Here is a 15,307-nt window from a genome sequence, read left to right on the forward strand (position 1 = left end):
TGATCAATTAATTGACAGGTTAAATTGGCCTGTAGCAGGAATCTGTTGCAGTGCTTTTGAAGTCCACTGTCCTAGCCTTCATCCACACCCCTGTCACCTCTCCTGGTGAAATAAGGGTTGACTGCACACCCTGCAAACGCAGATTGGCGTGTTGCACCACATGGTACCAGCCAGGTATTTACAGAGTGGACCGACACCTAAAGGCCCAGCAGCACAAGGGTTCACACAGGCAGGCAACCCGCTCAGTGAACGAGGCACCGCGGTGGGACATAGATCAAACTAAGAGACGCGGGGGGGGGGGGGGGGGGGGGAGGCAGCAGGAGTCACTCCAGGTAGATATGGACAGGGAGAAGAAGAGAGGAGAGGGATGGATTTGGCGCACTGACACAGCCAATTAAGAAACATACTGAGAGAGAGCGAGAGCGAGAGAGAGAGAGAGAGAGAGAGAGAGAGAGAGAGAGAGAGAGAGAGAGAGAGAGAGAGAGAGAGAGAGAGAGAGAGAGAGAGAGAGAGAGAGAGAGAGGAGAGAGAGAGAGAGAGAGAGAGAGAGAGAGAGAGAGAGAGAGAGAGAGAGAGAGAGAGAGAGAGAGAGAGAGAGAGAGAGAGAGAGAGAGAGAGAGAGAGAGAGAGAGAGAGAGAGAGGAGAGAGAGAGAGAGAGAGAGAGAGAGAGAGAGAGAGAGAGAGAAAAACCCAACACAAAAGCCCTCACGTAAAGGGAAGAGTTGGCGTGCTCTTATGGGGACTGATAATTTTTTTGGGAAGGGTTGTGGCCAACGATACATGAGGCATTTGGCAGGTGAGGCATGTAGACGGCGGTGCATAACGGAGTGTGTGGAGCGGCGATGTGTCACCTCACTCTGCAGTCCAGAGACTTAAGAGAAGTCCAGTTGTAAAGCAGCAGTCGATAACAGGCGCCTGGAGACAGAAGTCTTGCTCCACTACGGCGCTCACCAATCCAGCCACATTCCCATCTTATTCATCACTACTGCAGTGCCTATCTATTGATACAATAATAGGTAAGAATAGCAAAGAATAGAATACAATAGAATAAAGAACAGCGGAACATTGAAATCATTGAAGAGTACCTCGCAGTTCCCACGTCAGTTTCTTATGAAACATCTCGCAGAGAGGTGCAATAAACATTGGTATGTGTTTATTTACAAAGCCCTTATTGGTACACTACCACCTTACATCACAATGTTGCTGGATTGTAACTTTGGACCCTATCTGACTCACTCAAATGGCTTGTGCTGAGCTTGGAAGGTCTGCCTTTTCAGTTAATGCTCCTGACTCATGGGACGTCCTTCAAACGCACTTCAAAGATCAATACTATTCCAATCCTATGCACAGTTCACAATCATGATCACTAACCACAGTGTATCAGTCTGTGACTGTTTTAGCTGACTTTCTGACTGACGTTTTTATCTTGTATTTTACGTGATATCCCCTATTTCTTAGCTTTGTTTTTATCCTGTTTTTATTTTGTCTATATAGTGTTTACTTGTAATCATTGTAAACGAGGGCTACCTCAATGGTCTATGAACTCTAAATAAGGTTTTGATGACGAGGATGATGACAACCGTGACAACCTCACAGGCTCATAATAAATGGATCAAAGTCTCCAGCTGATATCAGTTGTTTTCCCTAACCGTCCTCCAATGGGAATGTGAGTGAAACAAGCCGTTACAATAAGGCTGATAGAGAGAGAGTGAATGACATGGCATCACTGTGCCTTCCTCTCTGACCATCTGCACCGTGGAGGGCTGGTCACTCTGTCTACATCCAGAAACAACAGCTGTACATTTCACGACAATTCTCTGAAGGCGACGGCCAGCAGCTCCCCAGAAACACACCGCCCCTGAACGTCCCCCAGCTGTTAAGGTCTCCAGCACTCAAGACAGCACTTTTTTTCTTTTTTTTTTTGATCTTTTTTCCCCTCCATTTTCCTCCGATTTTCTCCCATCCCAATGTTAGTCGTATGCCAATTCCCAGTCCCTTCCTGGTCGCTGCGCACTTACCCCCCACAGTCAGATCCTCTGGGAGAGTGGAGGCTACCACGTGCTTCCTCCGACACACGTCCAGCCAATCACCGCTTCTTTTCACCTGGCAGCGCGGATTCTCATCGAGAGGGCGTAGCGTGTGGAAGGATCACACTATCCCCCTCAAGTCCTATCCGCGCTTAGCAGGCGCCCCGACCGAACTGTAGGAGTCGCTGTTTACAACGACCCGGACCCACCCCGCCAGCTTCTCCCACCCTCTAATACAGCCAATTGTATTAGTGCAGACGGCCAGCCAAGCTGGTGACAACCCCGGAGCTGTGAGCTGGATTCGAACAGGCGAATCCAGCTCACAGCTCCGGGGTTGGTGACGAACGCAATCTCCGCTCGGCCACCTAACCGCCTTCAAGACAGCACTTCTGATATTAAAAGAGTCATAAAACAGACCAGACTGCCTCGCCTCTCTTCATCTCTCTCTCTCTCTACAACTCTTCCTCTCTCTCTTCACTCTCTCTCTCTGTGCCGGTCCGTTTGCAACGAAGGTCACTTTGAGCTCCATGGCAGACTTCCATAATGCAGCCAGACCATCCCCGACTGCTGGCCAGGTTTGGAGTGTCTGTGGTCTGTGGCAGGAAGACGGAAGGAACTGGGGTCTGTGTTCCTGGATACCTGCTGTGCTACTGATGGCAGTGTTTTGTCGTCTGTCAGGTCATGTTTATCTCTGTATGTGTGTATGCGTGATACCATTTATGCTAGTTGCATTTGACCGAAAACAATGCATCCTGCTTAGGCGTTCTGGGGTTGTGAGATTAAAAATGGAATTATTGTAACAGCAGAGGGAAAGGGGGGGGGGGGGGGGGCAGGGGAGAGGAGAGGAGTGAGAAGAGGGGGTTTGGGAGAGGAGAATGGGGGAGGAGTGAAGAGGAGAGAAGGGGGTTTGGGAGAGGAGAGAGAGAGAGAGGAGAAGAAATTAAATTGGTCAACAGATGAAGAGGAGAGGAGGGGAGGGGAGAAGAGAAGGGGGGGTTTGGGGAGGAGGGGGAGCGGAGAGGAGAGAAGGGGGTTTGGGAGAGGAGTGAGAGGAGAAGAAACTAAATTGGTCAACAAATGAAGAGGAGAGGAGAGGAGAGGAGAGGAGAGGAGGGGAGGGGAGAGGAGATGAGGGGAGGGGAGGGGAGGGGAGAGGAGGAGAGGAGGAGAGGAGGGGAAGGGTGGGGAGAGGTGGGGAGGAGAGGAGTAGAGGAGGGGAGGGGGGATGGGGAGGAGAGGAGAGGGTAGGAGGAGAGGAGAGGGGTAGGGAGAGGTGGGCAGGAGAGGAGAGGAGGGGAGGGGTTACAAGACAAAGTGTGACAAATCCACTGTGTCTACAGAGTGTGTTCTAAGCATGTATGAGATAGCGATAATATTCTAAAGGTTGAATGAATTAGCAGGCAGCCGGTGTATTACTCTTGGCCCAGAGACTGTGGCATCCTGTTCTCGATCTGCCCACTATCTGTGCCAGGGTGCTGTGGGATGGTTCAGCAGGCAGGCTGAGAGCTTGGCTGCTATATAATTGGCCAAAATGATAGGTTTGTACCAGAGCCATATAATAAGAGGTGCGACACTCTCATAGGGTTTCATTGTTATCGTGGAATGCGGAAGTGAAGCGCCTCATGGGTCGTACGTAGTTCCAAGTCCAGCCTTGAACGCCATTAATTTTCATTGTTTCCGAGGCACTCTCGCTGGTAAGTTTACTTTACTTTACTTTACTTACTTACTGCATTTTTTTTTACATTTTAACGCATTAGCAGACCACTCATGGATTTAGTCAATAGTTGTATTTTATGTAGCCAGCTTTAGTTAATGTTTATTGTAAGTTAATAGCTTGTTAGATTCTAAATGCAGTTAGCTAACGTTACCATAACCAATCTCAATTGGCCTAACGTTACATTTACCTCAAATTATTTGCAGTGGGGGGCGGCTAAGTGGCGCAGTAGGCAAGGCGCTCGCCACTAACGCAGGCTATGCTGGGTTCGAGCCCAGCTCTCTGCGTTGCTTCCGGCTTGGCTGGTCATTCATACTAATACAATTGGCAGTATTAGGGGGTGGGAAAGCCGGTGGGTGGGGATCGGACATTGTGGACAGCGACTCCTACAGGTCGGTTGGTGCGCCTGTACAGCAGAATCAGGAAGCAACGGGGGCAGCGTGAGCCTCCCACGCGTTACTCCTCGCCGCTGAGAGATTGCGCTGTACAGGTGAAAAGATGCGACGGCTGCCTCCTCGTGTACCGGAGGGGACACGTGATGCAAGGCTTCGTCCACATTGCAGCCGACCAGTGGAAGGCATGGTCTAACAATGTTCGAGACAGGGGAGGGTAGAATTGGATAATACGAAATTGGGATGGGAGAAAAATAGAAAAATGGGGAGAAAAAGTAGATACATTTTTTTTTAATTTGCAATTATTGGTGTTCGTTAGTTTATCTTCGTTTGTTAGATGTATTGTTAAAGTGAGCAATACGTAGTTTCGACCGTATTAGTACATCTGATTACAATGAATAGTAAGTTGCTCAACTAACATGGCTAGCTTGCATCTAGCAAAATGTATCTATATTTCTGATTTACAAAGCAGACCAAGAAATCTGGCAATGATGGACCAATGGCTTGAAACTACAGCTGCACTTAAAGGTATGTCAAGCCAATTAGACTGATTAAGTTAAACAATGATTTGATTTGCAATCATGGGAATGTCATCGCTGACACAGTGTGTGGCGGTGTAAACAAAGCTGGTGTCGTAAATTAATTGAATCAAAATGCACGGTCCAGTACTACAGAATGAATTTAAGATCAGTTTCTCCAAGAAAGTAAGTCACAGCTGTTAAGCAGTATACCCTCGCTCGGCAAAATAGTAAAGTAAGGGCAGGGGTCAGCCTGTAGAGAATAGACCCTTTGATGGTTAGCTGACAATCTCCCCTCACCCAACAAAGTAGATTGAATTAAGGTCATAAACTGACCCCTCCAGACTATATTGAGGTAATCAGGAAGGAGTTTTATGTTTATTTTAGGGTAAGAGACCAACCGACCACTGTGAGAAAACCCCCCCTCTGTCAAAACCTTCTGCCAGGAAGAGATAGGATCTTTGAAGATACAGGAACTAACAGGGTTTAGAGCCAGGAACACATATCTTCGCATCATAAAACTGAAAATACAGTTGAGGTCAGAGTGCTGTTGACTTAGCCGGACCAACTGGGCCCTTCAGGAAGTGCTAGTGAAAAAGGCAGTTGGCAAGAGAGATTATGCGTTACCAAACGATGAAAAAGCTAAATCCAAAAGTAACATAGTCATCAATTAAAATATAGTATAGGAGCAAGCAGCAAGGAGAAGCAAACACTTTAGTACCATGAATGACACAAATTGGCCACTGAGAAAGCTAAATGTACCATTGTGAACTTATATAAGGAACTAGGTTAATCAAGATTAATAAAATGGTGTTAAAAACAACTGGTAAAAAGCTAAGTTAGAGTAAACCATATTATCTATGCAGGAAAACAAGTATACAAAGTAAACTCAACAAACTACTTAATTAGTTTCTATATTAAATGAGTACTCCCTTCTCTTGACTCATTCTGTATCACCAGCAGTACTGTATTTGCAAAGCGGGTATGTCATAAATGTATAGATGTAACAGTACTGTATTTGCAAAGCGGGTATGTCATAAATGTATAGATGTAGCAGTACTGAATATCTATGTATGAATTGCTTCATCTTCTTGAAAGTTGTGTGGGTTGAGCTGTGCTGGTAAAAGTGTTTAATCAACCAATTCGATTTAATCAGTATAGCCATAAAACGGCAAAAACCCTAGTCTCTACCACCTCCTTACATGGAGTTTGACTGATCAACTGTAAGATGACAGACAGCAGAAAAGAGCATTAGCCGATAGGAAAACGGCCGAGCCCTCGAGAACGTGACATCATGTCTCAGGGGCTCGAAAGGGGGGGAAGGGTTTTTCTCCTCTTTATAACCAGGGATGCAGAAACGGCGAGAAAAAGCGATCAGACGAAACCGAGACAGAGGAGACGGAGACGAAACAGCTTGAGACTCGAACCTGGAAAACTCAACACCGAGACGCAACCCCGGCCGAACTACTGATTAGAATAGAAGCTGTGAACCGGATAATTTAAGCTGTTTGTTTTACCAATAAAACAACAGTCAGACTGTTTTCACCCGTTAGCGCTGACTCCGTCTCTAATCCTTTTGAAAAGAACTGGTTACAAAAATGTGTAATTATCACAGCAGAGTACAGTAGCGATCCACTATACAAACTTGAGACTTTAGCTACATAGAATCATTGAAAAGACACGTTACTGGTACTGTCAGGTCTCTGATGGAGATTTATTTTGTACAACAAAACAAAAAAGCAGAGAAAAAAGTAACCCTTCAGATGAAGAACCATAAAACTCTGAACAATTAATCCTCTCCTAATACTCCTGGTTCCATCTTTATATGTTACAAATCTTAAATGATGATATGGCTGTGAGGTTTGGTTTGTTCCCCGCCACACGCTCTCCTGAGGTATGGTGCTGATTGGTGCATTCCCCGCCGCACGCTTTTTGAATGATTGCCACTTTCATCACGCAGCTGTCATAGTTTGTGATTAGCGCCCCAGAGGGCTTTATATACCGGGACCTTCCTTCTATCGTTGTCGGGTCGTTCTGGAATACAACTGCATTTGCCTGTTTTTTCCCCGTTGCTGTTCCTGGTCTACTTTCTCTCCAGGACCTTTCTGTGGAAAACCGCTGTTGAGAACCTTGTTCCCTGTTTGGAGCTGCTCCTCGTTTTGCCCGCTTTACGCGTTGCGCTTGGGTGAGTGGAACCAAACCCCTCTGGATTATTCTGATTGTGTGTATTGAAGAAACACTGAAGACTGTCACTATCATTTGGTTCTGGATTATTCTGATTGTGTGTATTGAAGAAACACTGAAGACTGTCACTATCAATTGGTTCTGGATTATTCTGATTGTGTGTATTGAAGAAACACTGAAGACTGTCACTATCAATTGGTTCTGGATTATTCTAAATTGTGTGTTGTGGGGAACACAGAAGACCGTCACTGTCAAGTGGTTCTGGACCCAGCTAGGGAGGAGGGAACCACACTACCTCTGTGTTTCGTTGGACTGTTTCTGATATCTCTCTCTCTCTCCGTTTTCCACCTTGAGCGAAAGCTGGGAGTATCTGCAGAGCCGCTACAACGTCACATGCCAATTCCCCACCACTATCAGCTGGGAGTATCTGCAGAGCCGCTACAACGTCACATGCCAATTCCCCACCACTATCACCAGGAGGATTCTGCAGAGCGGCAGATGACTCTGCCGAAGGCAGTCTCCCTATTTGTTTGATTATTGTACTTATCCTTCTTTTGACTCTGTAAATAAATACGCCCTAGCATTTGGCTAACTCTGAACTTCCTGTCTGTGCCGTTGCATTTGAGGTCGGTTACAAACCATAACAATGGCATTGTCAGTGTTACAGCGAGGGTGTGTAGGCTAGTCATTGAAATATTAAATATTATATAAATTATAACTTTACGTTATTCATACCAAAGTTCATTTGGGCACAATATGTGTGGTCATTGGCCATTGCATGAACATGTACTGGAGGTTTTGGGCTGGTTCTCACAGCGGGACCCTTCCTCCTCTTGGGCTTAGGGCGATGCACAAATATGGTTGGAACAGCATCAGCCTTCAATTTCAGTTGGCCTTTTGGGTTTGCTGTGAATTGCTCTCCCTCAAAATGTGCCTGCAGAATCATTCCAGACTTTACCCCATAATTGTCAATCACAAATTCATTGTAGTCATGTACATATTACAGTAAAACACATTGAACCTGTTGAGCCAAACAGTGAAACTGTAGAAATTCAGATGAGTCAAATTGTATCAAAAATAGAATATAGTTTATTATCTGTTTTCTATGGCCATAGAAAGATTATGCACAGTTTAAAATTTGACAAATTAAGATGACAAATTAATAACAGATTATGACAAGAAAGGTAAACAAAAATGAGATTATGGATTTTGTCGTATCTGTCACAAGATTGATATGAAGACAACGAGAAAAAGAACAAGATGTGATTTACTTGGACATGTCATATCTAAGTCAAGCTGGCCTGACCTTTAAGTTGTTGTCTGAGCTGTATACTAGTTAAACTATATGAACTAGTCAACCTTTTTCTTCTCCTGTCTGTGTCTTTTGGGAAGCCAATAAGCCATACATCCGGATCCCTTTCTCAGACCGATTGGTGCATCCAACTGCTGCACAGCCAACCATGGTAAGACGTCGATCTATAAAAGTTAGATGTTATGATTAAGCAAGCAAAATATGTATACTAAAATACCAAGTTTCCCACAGCAGAAACTGGTAGGTGAACTCTAAACCCTCTAAAATATTGAAATCAAATCGAGTTTTATTGTCACATACACAATCATACACACACCTCTTGAAGCAGGATGCTTGCATGCTGTGGAATGGAAATGTTAGAGATGAGAAGAGATACAAGATGTGTGTTGTTGTAGAGTGCATGAGCAACTCCATAACTCTCTATCTCCCTGTTTTGTTTTCTAGGATAAATTACCACCAGTGGCGTAGCGGGGGGGGCCCCGGAGCTTAGGGGGCCCCGCCCCCACTGTAGACTATCATCTTAGATTTTTTAGTACATGGTTCGCAAGTGGTCCCACGGGCCGAATATTACCCCAATCCTTGCGAGATTAAATCCACGGGTGCCTCTCGGCGTGCCGAAGCTTTTCCTAAATCACTTCCATCATCGAAAACGAGGGGAAAAGATCGGCTCGCGACCCTGAAAATTTCGCGTGATTTTAAAAACGCTGTATTAAGTGAGCCTATTATGGGCTCCACGCGAGCTTTCTACCGTGGGTACATCTGGGCGTCCCGCAACTTTTACATGTAGCCCCGAAAATGCTTAGAAAAGGAAAGCCGAAAGCGTGGAATAAACTCACAGAAACGGAAAAGTGTCCCACGGGCGCGCCGTGATTCCGATCCGCGTGAAAATATTCACGGCCATAGAGGAGACCATGGGACACCTTTTTGCAACCGAATATGTGTCTCGAATTTGCTCCCACGCGGCGAAAAGAAAAGCAAAATGTTCTCACTTTATTATTGATTTAGGGGAGTGGGCGGGGCCTCATGGTCTGACCTGCGGGGGGGCCCCGACATATTGCGCAACGCCACTGATTACCACTATAATGACGTGCATGCGTCCAGTCTGAGGTTTGTGAGCAGCAAGGCCCGAATCTAGCAATACCAACAACAGGAGTGGAAGACTGGATCTCTACCTGGACATAATAGGCCTATAATAATACAAAATGTGTGGAATGCAATTGCTTGCCTTGTATTTTTTCTACTGTTTTTTTTTAATAAAACAGCGTGATCTCTCAGCGGTGAGGGTCTGTGTGGGAGGGACACGCCGCCCTCGTCGCTTCCTGATTCTACTGCGCAGGCACACCAACCGACCTGTAGGAGTCGCTGTCCACAACGTCTGATCCCCACCCACCAGCTTCCCACCCCCTAATACTGCCAATTGTATTAGTATGAACAACCAGCCAAGCTGGTAGCAACGCAGAGAGCTGGGCTCGAACCCAGCATCTCCTGCGTTGGTGGCGAGCGCCTTGTCCACTGCGCCACCTAGCCGCCCCTATTTTTTCTACTGTTGACCAAACTTCTTTCTTGGCTTAATTGAGTAGTTTCTGGCATGATTGATATTTAGATTAGATTAGATTAAACTTTTTTGTAATTTGCACAGACTGAGACAACGAAATGCAGTTTAACATCGAACCAGAAGTGCAAAAGAACCAGTAAAGTGCAGTGTAATTTAACTTACATATTATGTATAATATATAAATAGAATAAACACTAAAGGTAGGTATGAATGTGCTAAGATACAGTATGAACATTAACACTTTCCGTGCCACTCACGAGATTTCTCAGGTTTTTTTATAGGTGGTTGCTAGCCACTCACGAGATTTCTCGGATTTTTTTTTTTTTTTTTTTTTTTTAGCGATCTGAAAAATAATTGCATCACCCGAGCCTACCTGAGTATAGCCGAGGGGCGCCGGCGATCACTGTGGAAAAAAGCGCCCCCTGTCATCTCCCAGATGACATAAGTGATTTTGGAATGGACTCAATGAAAATGAATGGGGAAAAAAATCCGGTACTCCACATTTTCCAGTTCACTGATCCAGCCGGGGTTACCACAGTTCATTCTGGAACCTCAGATCCCCGCGGATCATGGAGATCTACAGTATCGCGTTGGATCCATACACGTATCGATTTTTTCGAATGGTGATCAGGAATTGGAATATACCAGTTTGATACCATCTGATGTCAGGTAACGACTCTATGTTATCAGTGTTAGGATAATCAGAGTAAGTTTGATGAAGTTATAAGCTGTTTTGTGAAATGTCTTCTTTCGGTTTCACTGTAAAAGTCCGTGAGGAAATCAACGGAGCGATTATCCGCGCGCGGCCGCAATGTGCTTGCGTGCACGTATAATATTGATCATCTAGCGTTTATTTGAAAACGATTCATAAAAAGGCTGACGAATATCAACGTTGTGGAATATTCCACTAAAAGACGATTTTCATAGAATGCTCCAGAATGAGCTGTTTTTTATATCAAAACGGGGGCTTTTCTAAATGCTCTAAAACGGAAACGACGCGATAAAAAACCAATCTGCCATGACAGCACTGACTGGAAAATAGTCTTTGATAATGCGATGGGCAGATTAGACACATAGCCATAATTTAAAACATAGATTAGGCGATATTAACGTTAACATTGGCGCCGATGGTGGCATTCAGCCGGTAAAACGGAAAACCAGGCGTGGCGCTCAAAGTGTTAACATAATGAACTGTATGAAAAGAGTGGTATGAATACGCTAAGTCTTAAGATATATACAGTGTGCACACTATACAGTATGGACAGTATGAAATGTAGCATTTAAGTTAGTCATGGATGTATTAGAGCTCTTATATAGTATTATAAATGTAAATAATAAAGTAGCAGACATATAAATGGTAGAACACAACAGTGATCAATGCACATTATGTTTTCATATTTACCGAAAATTGCTGTAACAGTAGATGGCTCGCTAAAATCAGGTTGAGTGCAGGTACTATGGCTAGCTACATGAACCACGTGATCGCGTGGCGGCGAGATCACAGAGTGTCACAACTCTCTTTTAGAAGCCTCTGGTTTGTACTATACACCCGCACACATATAATGAAGTACAAGGAAAGGCAACACATTCAGAGGTGTTGATTTTATTTTTTTTACTTTCTCTTTTTCCCCCTTTCTTTTTCCATCTTTCTCCCATCCCAATGTTAGTCGTTATGCCAATTCCCCATCCCCTACCCGGTCGTTGCGTGCTCTGCCCCCTACCGTCGGTCTTAGAGGGCGGAGACTATCACATGCTTCCTCTGACACATGTGTAGCCAATCCCCACTTATTTTCACCTGGCAGCGCAGACTCTCACTGGGGGAGTGTAACGTGTGGAAGGATCACACTACCTCGCCCAGGACCCGACCTTGCTGTGCAGGCGCCCCGACCGATCTGTAGGAGTCGCTGTTTTTACAACGACCAGAACCCACCCTCGCCGGCTTCCCACCCACTAACACTGCCAATTGTGTTAGTATGGACGGTCGGCCAAGCCGGAGGCACCACAGCTGGATTTGATCCCACTGTCTCTGTGGTGGTAGACAGACGCTTAGTCCACTGCGTTACCCGGCCGCCCCCCAGAGGTGTTGATTTAAATGATGGGCCCTTTGACAAGACTCTGGGCCCCTCCACCCACGGCAGACAAAATTGGATTTGCCAAAATGGTTAGACTTTGACAGATATCTACCTTCAACTACCGAGCAGTGCTCCAGATTATACTATTTAAAGATATGGTGATGCAACTGACTGAAATATGGATAGATATAAACATATTGTATAACTAATGGGTTCCAACAACCCTGATTGTCTCAGTGGCATCTTTCCCCTGCCACGCCTCATTAAACCCTGTTCCTGCTAGTAGCACGTGTGTACTACGTACGTTATGCATTCTTAATGAAGTCTAAGACAACTAGCAAAAAATAATCATTCATGTAATGCAGTGTTGTGTCCTCACATTACATGTTGTAGCTGTACTCCCAAGAGTCTCCACTATGGGGCACAGTTAATACAATGCCCTGTTATGCCTACAGCTGAAGTGCAGAAGAAAAGTACACGATGCTGTATGATGATACGTGCAGAAGAAGAGTACACGCAGAATGATAATAGAACAGAGTGTACCATGTTGTAACCTAACCTGCTATGCTTGACTAAAAGACTAAAGAGTAATCCTGTATCCGGAGTCTTATTACTACACCTCTACCTACATATAAAATACTATGTACGTACTACATAACAATTGGCGATGAGTGAAGTTGAACCGGGGAATTTTTTAACAGACGTTTTTACTGCAGGAGAAATGGCTAATTTACATGTAGCTTCTCCAACGTTGTTTTTACCCTGCCCCGGAGAACCTACTATGCCGTTCAAGACTTGGCACCAGATGTTCACGAATTACATGCTGGTAATAAATGCGACTGGAAATGGCTGGTCCGAAGCTCGGAAGAGAGCTACCCTTCTACATTGCCTGGGTACCGAGGGTCAGCGAATTTTCTACACATTGCCAGATACAGGTGATTCTGTGGCTAACGCCGTGGCAGCGTTGAATGCACATTTTACTCCAAGAATCAACGTAGTAGTCGAGCGACACACGTTCAGAAAGCGTGCACAAGCACTGCATGAAAGCATTGCACAATACGTCGTTGCTTTGCGTGACCTAGCTACCAGATGTGACTTTGATAATAAAACTGAGGAAAATCTCCGGGATCAGTTGATTGAACATGTAGCTAGCCCACAGATAAGGGAACGTCTGCTGCTTGAACCAGGTTTGACGCTTGACAAGGCTATCAATCTAGCTATGCAGTTTGAAGCGGCTACACTCCACGCTAAAGCTATAAGTACCGAGCGTGCTGGTCCAGTACAGGCCGTGATGCCGCGGTCTCAGAATACTTTCAAGAAACGGGACTGGCAGCACTACCGTCCAGCTGAACCTGCTGCTGCTACTGATTCTGCTTCCACTCGCTCTTGCTACCGATGTGGCTCGGGGAACCACCTGGCGAACTCTTCACAATGTCCAGCGGTAAAAGAGACTTGCAAATTATGCCAGAAAACAGGACATTTTGCTCGTGTCTGCTGTGCTAAAACACAGTCGGTGAGTACAGTGGAAATTCCTGAAATTACAGTGCTATGCGTGGAAGCTTCTGACATTACAAAAATTATTGTATGCAATGTGCATGTACACACACCTACTACCCAGGCTCAAGAATTGAGACAGGTTGTGGACACAGGCTCAGCAGTATCCATAATGCCACTGTCTACTTATGAGAAATACTTCAGTGAAACTACCCTATCTGCACCTACTGTTCGGCTGGTGTCGTACACCAAGGCTAGCATACCTGTTATGGGGTGCCTACAGGCTCAGGTGAGGAGAGACAATGTCACGGTCCCTGCTACATTTTACATCGTGGATAAAGGAACTTCCCTGCTGGGAATGGACCTGTTAACTGCACTCCACCATTAGTGGAACTACTGTCCTCCCCTCCTCCGCTCCTACGCCGTCTACACCTGCCCCTGTGATGGCTACTACTGTCACAGCTCCTACGGCATTTGGCTGTGCAAAAGGGTTTGTGCATTGTGTAAAAATGTACCCTACTGTTAAGCCAGTCCACCAGAAGTTACGCCGCGTGCCTTTTGCGGTCAGGGACACCGTCTCTACTGATACTACTACTGCTGCTGCGGATACTACTACTACTACTGCTACTACTGCTGCTACGGATACTACTGCTACTACTGATACTACTACTACTACTATTACTACTGCTGCTGCTACTACTACTGCTGCTACTACTACTGCTGCTACTATTACTGCTTCTACTGACTCTGCTATGGATGTGGAGCCCGAGATAGTAGCACACATCGCTGCTACACTCAGTGCCCTGTCGGTGACTGAGTTTGGGGCTGCTTGCTCTACCTGCCCTGAAGTGACTGCACTGCATGGTCAGATTAACAGGGGTTAACCTCACTCAGCGAAATCAGTGAGCCAAGATCTGATCGCATACTTCAAGATCAGAGAGGAACTGTCAATCAAGGACAATTACGTCCTCAGAGGCAACCGCCTCATCGCACCAGTGTCCTTACGCCATACATTGCTCACACTGGCACACGAGAGCCACCAGGGGGTCGTACGCACTAAGCAGCGTCTGCGCAATCTCTATTGGTGGCCGAAGATGGACTCTCAGGTTCAGGCCGACATATCCAAATGTGTCTCTTGTCAGTCTAATGACAAGTCGGCCAAGATTTATTTTGCACCACTACAGCCAGTTCCACTGCCAGACGGCCCGTGGAAGAAGCTAGGCCTCGACATAGTCGGGCCCTTCGAGTCAGCTGTGCCAGCCTGCCGTTACGCGATCACACTGACGGACTACTATTCTAAGTGGCCAGAGGTAGCCTTTTCTCACAACGCTACAACTACGGATGTAACCAAGTTCCTAAGCTCTGTGTTCGGTCTCCATGGTAACCCAGAGAGCGTCGTCACAAACAATGGACCTCAATTCACATCAGCAGCCTTCGCCGAGTACCTCAAGGAAAGAGACATTGCTCACAATCGGATTTCAGTTTACTATCCGGCGGCTAATGGTGCTGTCGAACGCTTCCATCGTGTTCTGAGGAGTTGCATTCAGACAGCGATCCAACAGTCTCAACCGTGGAAAAAGGCTGTGTTGGGTTGTCTGCAAATATACAGAGCCACTCCCCACGCCACCACTGGCGTTTCACCACATGAACTGCTTTACGGTCGTAAAATGCGCACCAAACTGGACGTACTGCCCTTGCAGCCTACTGTGAGTGCACAGGACGAGACTGTGAGAGAAACGGTCCAAAACAAGCAAGCCAAAATGAAGCGCTACACAGATGCTAAGCGTGGCGCTCGTGCACCTGTTTTTCGGGAGGGGGAGAGAGTCAGGATTAGAATACCACATCACGTCCCCAAAGCACACCCGAGATACAGTGCACCAATGACAGTGAAAAAGAAGATTGGCAAAAGCACCTTTCTGCTCAGTGATGGAAAGAAATGGAACGCATCCCATCTGGCTCACACTTCTAACATTCCAGATGAGCATGACTTAGGGATCCGCCCTGCCCTGACAGCGCTCAGCGGTCACACTCCAGCACA

The sequence above is a fragment of the Notolepis coatsorum genome (assembly GCF_963971535.1).
Source record: "Notolepis coatsorum genome assembly, chromosome: 3".
NCBI lineage: Eukaryota > Metazoa > Chordata > Actinopteri > Aulopiformes > Paralepididae > Notolepis > Notolepis coatsorum.